This window comes from Apium graveolens, chromosome 4 (assembly GCF_009905375.1).
Source record: "Apium graveolens cultivar Ventura chromosome 4, ASM990537v1, whole genome shotgun sequence".
Taxonomy (NCBI): domain Eukaryota; kingdom Viridiplantae; phylum Streptophyta; class Magnoliopsida; order Apiales; family Apiaceae; genus Apium; species Apium graveolens.
Genome location: NC_133650.1, coordinates 277,894,580 through 277,902,609, shown reverse-complemented (window position 1 = coordinate 277,902,609; position 8,030 = coordinate 277,894,580). Strand labels below are relative to the sequence as shown.

Here is an 8,030-nt window from a genome sequence, read left to right as displayed (position 1 = left end):
AAATTGTTGTAATTATAAACTCATAAAAATAATTTTTGAAATATTTCCAATATTTATGCAAATAAATTTACACCAAATCCACTTTTGAAAATGAAAATAATCCAATACGACTCCATAATTAATCACACGAACAACCCGGTATATTATAAATTACACCTATATAATAATCAACCAACACAGAGTGGTCAGAACCAATACATATATTTTATTTAATAATTTCCGTAATAATCACATATTTAAATAATTCAAAAACACACGAGTCGTTATATTTTTCAATGATCCAACCATATAAATATATATATATATATATATATATATATATTATTGATATAACTAAAGTTTCATATCAAAATAATTTTATTTGGTTCGCCATTTTAACAGTCAAGCTTCAGTTTGACTAGTACAACTAACTAGTGTTTAATCCTGAATTGGTGTTTCGATTTTTTTAAAAATATTTTTTAATGATCCAACCATATAGATGTCAATATATATATATATATATTTATTAGTGATATAAATAAAGTTTCATATCAAAATAATTTTATTTGTTTTGCCAATTTTAACAGTTAAGCTTTAGTTTGACTAGTACAACTCTTTAGTATTTAATCCTGAATTGGTGTTTCGATTTTTTTTTTAAAATATTTTTTCAACGATCTAACTTTATGGATGTCAATAAATATATATATTAGTGATATAAACAAAGTTTAATATCAAACTAATTTTATTTGGTTTGTCATTTTAACAGTTAAGCTTCAGTTTTACTGGTACAGCTCTCTAGTGTTTAATCCCGAATTGGTGTTTCGATTCCTTTAAAAATATTTTTCAATGATCCAACCTTATGGATGTCAATATATATATATATATATATATATATATATTTGTGATATAAACAAAGTTTCGTATCAAAATAAGTTTATTTGGATTTCCATTTGAGTAGTCAAATTTGAGTTTGACTAGTAGAACTAACTAGTGCTTAATCCTGAATTGGTGTTTCGATTTTTTCAAAAATATTTTTCAACGATCCAACCATATGGATGTCAATCTATATATATATATATATATATATATATATATATATATATATATATTAGTGATATTACCAATGTTTCGTATCAAAATAATTTTATTTGGTTTGACATTTTAACAGTCAAGCTTCAGCTTGACTAGTACAGGTAACTAGTGTTTAATCATGAATTGGTGTTTCGATTTTTTCACAAATATTTTTCAACGATCCAACTATATGGATGTCAATAGATATATATTAGTAATATGATCAAAATTTTGTATCAAAATAATTTTATTTGGTTTGTCATTTTAAGAGTCAAGCTTTAGCTTGACTAGTATAGGTAACTTGTGTTTAATCATGAATTGGTGTTTCGATTTTTTCAAAAATATTTTTCAACGATCCAACTATATGGATGCAAACAGATATATATTAGTGATATAACCAAAGTTTTATATCAAAATAATTTTATTTGGTTTTCCATTTTAATAGTCAAGTTTCAGCAATATATTTTATTTTGTAGTGTCTCTCTACCTGCCAGCAATATATTTGTAATCGCAGAACTAAGATTTAATACTATATCTTCGGTAAATTATGATGAATGTTAATCTCAATAAAGATATAAGATTACACACCTTTTTTATAAGAGGATTATAAATTAAAAACGAAGTATCCAATTGGATAATAGTTCAAACAAATTAACGCTAGATCTATTTTGGCTCATTACAAATAAATGCAAAATTTAAAACTTAAGATAATAAAAAATATCATCCTCAAGGAATCTGTCAATTAAATAACTGATATCTGCCGAGGACATTTCACGTACACTATTTTTTCTTGCAGATATAGCCCATAAACCAACACAGAATGCTGAGACACAATGGCTCTGTAACTTTCACTATAAACCACGGGGTGCTTAACCTTCTTACGATCACAAGCAGACCTAAGTTCACTAACCACAACAGATGCATGTTCTTCCAGAGTATAATCAATTAAAATATCCAAATAGGTGATTTAGAACTATCATAGTCGATTTCTAAACCACCACCCCCAATATCAGTGATACCCATATGAGCACTAAGGCATACTAATTCACGGTTCACCTGAGCTGCTTCACCTACCCCATCCCCCAACAAAGCGGTACTAGAAATTTGAAAACCATTAAAAAGATGCAACAATGGCAAATAATGAAGCATACCATATTCATCCAATTTCTTAAAAACACAAGATATATGAGTAGTACTAAGTCTAAACTTACCTTTCTCATCCAGAAGTAGAGACAAAATGACCATCATGTTTGGTTCTCAACTTTGCCCTTATTCCAATAACGACTTTAACAGTTCACTACCTACATCATTGACTTGACCAGCAACAATCCTACAAAAAAGCAAAGGTCAGCACCTCAAGTCTAGTAATGCTTCTACAATCAGTCATCGATTATTTATATTATGAATTTTATATAACATAACTAACCACGTCTATATTTATCTATAAAAAGAAAAAAAAAGGTCTTGGTTTAGATAAACTGTATACCCATATTAAAACTGATGCATAATAATTTTATAAAAGAATCTCAGGAATGGAAGAATTCGCATGATACCTTGCCAACCATGAAAATTGCAGAGTTAAGGTTAATTAAGATCAAAACTTTTTGAAAAAAAAAGTTAAAAGAAGAAAAAATGACCCACCATGTGGGTAGATGCATCATATCCAGTTAAAGTTAATGACATATGAGGTTGGAAGAAAGAAGTTAATGACAAAATATAGAGGAAAAAAAAGATTGCCTATACAGTTCAGGAGCTATCTTCTCAAGAATAACACCATCTTCAATAGCAACGTTTTTACCGATTGAAGCAAAATTTTGGAATCAAATCAATAACCAAGTCAACATATTCCTCCAATTCAACAACGAACACAATATTAAAACCCAACTTCACTTTAAATCAATTTAGGAATTTTTTCCCAAATCTTATTAACCTAAGTGTTAATTGAATCTTTTAGGGATTTTTGCCCAAATCAATTTTTTTATATTTAGGGATATGAAGAGGTTTCAGAGATGAATGTGAGAGATGAGGGAGAGATAGATTAGTGCGAGAAATGGTCTCGAGAGAGAAGGGCTAAGAGAGAAGCAATTATTCGAGCGAGAAGTGTTATTTTCTTGTATTTAGTATCATTTGTTAATTAAGTTTTGGTGCCAAAATATTTTGGATGTCAATTTTTATCCCGCCCAATCAAATAATTCAGTTCCCGCCTACAATTTTCGGGTAATATTGAATAAAACCGTAGCGTGTATTGTAACACATTTCTGAAACCGTTGCAATTGTTTAAAAAATATCAAAATAATCTCCACCATGTAGCAATTTCCTATTTTATACAACACTTTTCAAAATATTGTAATAGACTCGTAAATTTTTGATATATTGCAACATTTTATGCAACACAAATGCATGATGGGGTTGCAATAGGCCATATTTCGTGTAGTGAATTTATGAATTTTATTTAAATTTAATTAAGTAGAGTCATAATTTATTTGATAATAAAAATACCAAATTACCATATTTTGATACTCACTTATAGTTATCTTTAAATTATTTAATTAATTAATTAACTAAATCTTACTTAGAGACATGGACTTCAACTTTTTTCAAGTAAATTTACGCCTAAACCCTACATCTTTATGCTTCTACATTGAAAGACATCCTTTTACTTTTAAATTAGTATTTTTTAAAAGATAATTTATGAATTGTATATAAATCTAATTTAGTAGAATTAAAAATAACGTCTATTTATTTTTAAATTGAAAACACGTAAAAATGTTTCTATTCTCTATAGACTTCAACTTCTTTAAGTTCATGTCTAGTGACATCTATATATTTCTTAATTAAAAGATAATTATATACTTTTAAATTGATTTTTGAGAGAATTGCATTTTACACCCTTTAAATTTGGTCAAAAATCAAATTTATATATATACTTTCAGAAATTGCAATTTCCATCCCCTTTTTAAATACTATTCAAATTGCACATTTTTGTCATTTTTTGTCAATTTTTTAGCTTAAATTCTTGTTTTCAACAACACATTTAATCTGTTCTTGAAGAGAATTTATGAGATTTAGTGTAGAAGACAACAGTTTGGGCTAAATGATTACGCAAATAGGGTGCATGTTGAATCGAATTTCAAATGAGAACTGTAATTTCTAAAAGCAGCTTTACAAAACTGATTTTTAACCAAATTTAAGGGGTGCAAAGTGCAATTCTCTCTTAATTTTTTAAAGATAATTTAAGAATTGTATTTTAATAAAGTAGAATTAAAATAACATTTATTTGCTTTATATTGAAAAACAAATTTTATCAACAATTATCAAGTAATAATAAATTATCTGAAATAGAAAAGATGGTTAGGTTATATGATAATTATACAATTCATTTACAAAATAATTCTATTAGTAAAAAAATTAACCTGCTAGAATTTTATAACACGTAAAATACATAGTACATAATTATAGATATATGGTGAAGTTTCATAATAACACTTGAGATTTAATAGCATTTGTATAATATAAGTTTTTATAAGGTTCAATTTTTAATAAGTACTAATTTAATATTTTATGTTAATATTTTAATTTGGATCCATATTTTTCCCATGAGCGGTTACGAGGTTCAATTCTATATAAATAATAAATTAAAATTTTAAATTATCAACTAGTCCTAATAATTTGATAAATGGAAAAAGAAATCGAATTTACATAATGTTACGTAAAGATGATTATTTTTTAATTTGTTTTGTCCATATGTCATCTGAAAATTCGTGCCATGTGTCATATTACTTTATTTTTAATTTCTTAGTTAGTTTTATTATTGTAAATGTATTTATCAAAATAAAAATTTGAATATATGAATGAATCTTCGAGCTTCACAAAATTGAATTCTAAGCGATCCAACCGCATGAATGTCAATAGATATATATATTAGTGATATAAACAAAGTTTCATATCAAAGTAATTTTATTTGCTTTGCCATTTTAACAGTTAAGTTTTAGTTTGACTAGTACAACTCTCTAGTGTTTAATCCTGAATTGGTGTTTCGATTTTTTAAAAAATATTTTTCAACGATTCAACCATATGGATGTCAAGAAATATATATTAGTGATATAAACAAAGTTTTATATCAAATTAATTTTATTTGGTTTGCCATTTTAACAGTTAAGCTTCAGTTTGACTGGTACATCTCTCTAGTGTTTAATCCCGAATTGGTGTTTCGATTTTTTCAAAAATATTTTCAATGATCCAACCTTATGGATTTCAATAGATATATATATTAGTGATATAAACAAAGTTTCGTATCAAAATAAGTTTATCTGGATTTCCATTTGAGTAGTCAAATTTCAGTTTGACAAGTAGAACTAACTAGTGCTTAATCCTGAATTGGTGTTTCGTTTTTTTCAAAAATATTTTTCAACGTTCCAACCGTATGGATGTCAATATATATATATATATATATATATATATATATATATCAGTGATATTACCAATGTTTCGTATCAAAATAATTTTATTTTGTTTTCCATTTTAACAGTCAAGCTTCAACTTGACTAGTACAAGTAACTAGTGTTTAATCATGAATTGGTGTTTCGATTTTTTTAAAAATATTTTTCAACGATCCAACTATATGGATGTCAATAGATATATATTAGTGATATAACCAAAGTTTCATATCAAAATAATTATATTTTGTTTTCCATTTTAATAGTCAAGTTTCAGTTTGACTAGTACAACTAACTAGTGTTTAATCCTGAATTGGTGTTTCGAATTTTTTAAAAATATTTTTCAACGATCCAACCGTATGGATGTCAATAGATATATATATTAGTGATACAACCAAAGTTTCATATCCAAATAATTTTATTTGATTTATCATTTTAACAGTCAAGCTTCAGTTTGACTATTACTTCTTGTCAAGACCTATATATATTAATGATATGACAAAATTTTCAAAAAAATATAAATTCATTTGGTTTGCTATTTTAACAGTCAACCAGTGATTTAACTAGTACCTCTTACTAGTGTTAAGTCTCATATTGATGTTTTTATTTTTAAAAAATTATAATGGATGAAGCACATAGATATGGAACTCTTGTTACTTTTTTTTGTAATTTTTCAAATATATTAACGAAATATTTAAATTTTATAATATTATCAAACAAAAAAAATCAAAATTCTTCCATAATGTATATTTTTTCGCTACCATAAATATGTGTACATGTGATGAATATTATACTTTTATATAAAAATATATTTTTTTACTATATATAATACTATTTAGATTTTTAAGTATTTTTTCGTTTATTAAATACAACGGCTTACAATCACTTTAATTATTTCAACCGATTTTGATTGAAATCGTTTTTTGCAATTGCAGCAAATTCAAAGAAAAAGAGGGGGGAAATATCCCGCCATTTTGGTAAGGCTAAATTCGACCGCTAGCGGTCGAATTTAGGAGCGCTAAATAATTCAGTTGGCGGAAAAATTCCCTCCATTTTTTGATGGAGTCAAATTCAACCGCACAAAAAAATCCGGTCGCATTTATTACTAAATTCCACCGCGAACGGTTATATTTAGCCGTGCCCAATGAAACAACCGAAATCGGTCGAATTTAGACCGATTGAATTTATGCAGTTGAATTTAGGCTTACTTTCTTGTAGTGTCTCTCTACCTGCCAGCAATATATTTGTAATCGCAGAACTAAGAGTTAATACTATATCTTCGGTAAATTATGATGAATGTTAATCTCAATAAAGATATAAGATTACACACCTTTTTTATAAGAGGATTATAAGTTAAAAAAGAAGTATCCAAATTGATAATAGTTCAAACAAATTAAAGCTAGATCTATCTTGGCTCGTTACAAATAAATGCAAAATTTAAAACTTAAGATAATAAAAAATATCATCCTCAAGGAATTTGTCAATTAAATAACTCATATTTGCCGAGGACATTTCAGGTATACTATTTTTTCTTGCAAATATAGCCCAAAAACCAACACAGAATGATGAGACACAATGGCTTTATAACTTTCACTATAAACTAGAGGGTGCTTAAACTTTTTACAGTCACAAGCAGACCTAATTTCAATAACCACAACAGCTGCATGTTCTTCCAGAGTATAACCAACTGAAACATCCGAATTAGGTGATTTAGAACTATCATAGTCCATTTCTAAACCACCACCCCCAATATCAGTGATACCCATATGAGCACTAAGGCATACTAATTCACGGTTCACCTGAGCTGCTTCACCTACCCCATCCGTCAACAAAGCGGTACTAGAAATTTGAAAACCAATAAAAAAATGCAACAATGGCAAACAATGAAGCATACCATATTCATCCAATTTCTTAAAAACACAAAATATTTGAGTAGTAATTAGTCTAAACTTACCTTTCTCGTCCAGAAGTAGAGACAAAATGACCATCATGTTTGGTTCTCAACTTTGCCCTTATACCAATAACGACTTTAACAGGTCACTACCTACATCATTGACTTGACCAGCAACAATCCTAAAAAAAGCAAAGGTCGGCACCTCAAGTCTAGTAATGCTTCTACAATTAGTCATCGATTATTTATATTATGAATTTTGTATAATATAACTAACCACGTCTATATTTATCTATAAAAGGAAAAAAAAAGGTCTTGGTTTAGATAAACTATATACCCATATTAAAACTGATGCAGAATAATTTTTAAAAAAATCTTAGGAATGGAAGAATTCGCATGATACCTTGTCAACCATGAAAATTGCAGAGTTAAGGTCAATTAAGATCAAAACTTTAAAAAAAAAACAAGTTAAGAGAAGAAAAAATGACTCACCATGTGGGTAGATGCATCATATCCTGTTAAAGTTAAGGACATATGAGGTTGGAAGAAAGAAGTTAATGACAAAATATACATGAAAAAAAAAGATTTCCTATATAGTTCAGGAGCTATCTTCTCAAGAATAACACCATCTTCAATAGCAACGTTTTTACCGA

General features: G+C 27.4%; 2 pseudogenes; both read right to left on the bottom strand.

Annotated features, from left to right (window-relative positions):
- Window positions 1-1,745: 1,745 nt before the first annotated feature.
- Window positions 1,746-2,344, bottom strand: LOC141719704 (arginine decarboxylase-like; annotated as a pseudogene).
- Window positions 2,345-6,979: 4,635 nt separating this feature from the next.
- On the bottom strand, window positions 6,980-7,523 carry LOC141719703 (arginine decarboxylase-like; annotated as a pseudogene).
- Between the last annotated feature and the right edge of the window lie 507 nt (window positions 7,524-8,030).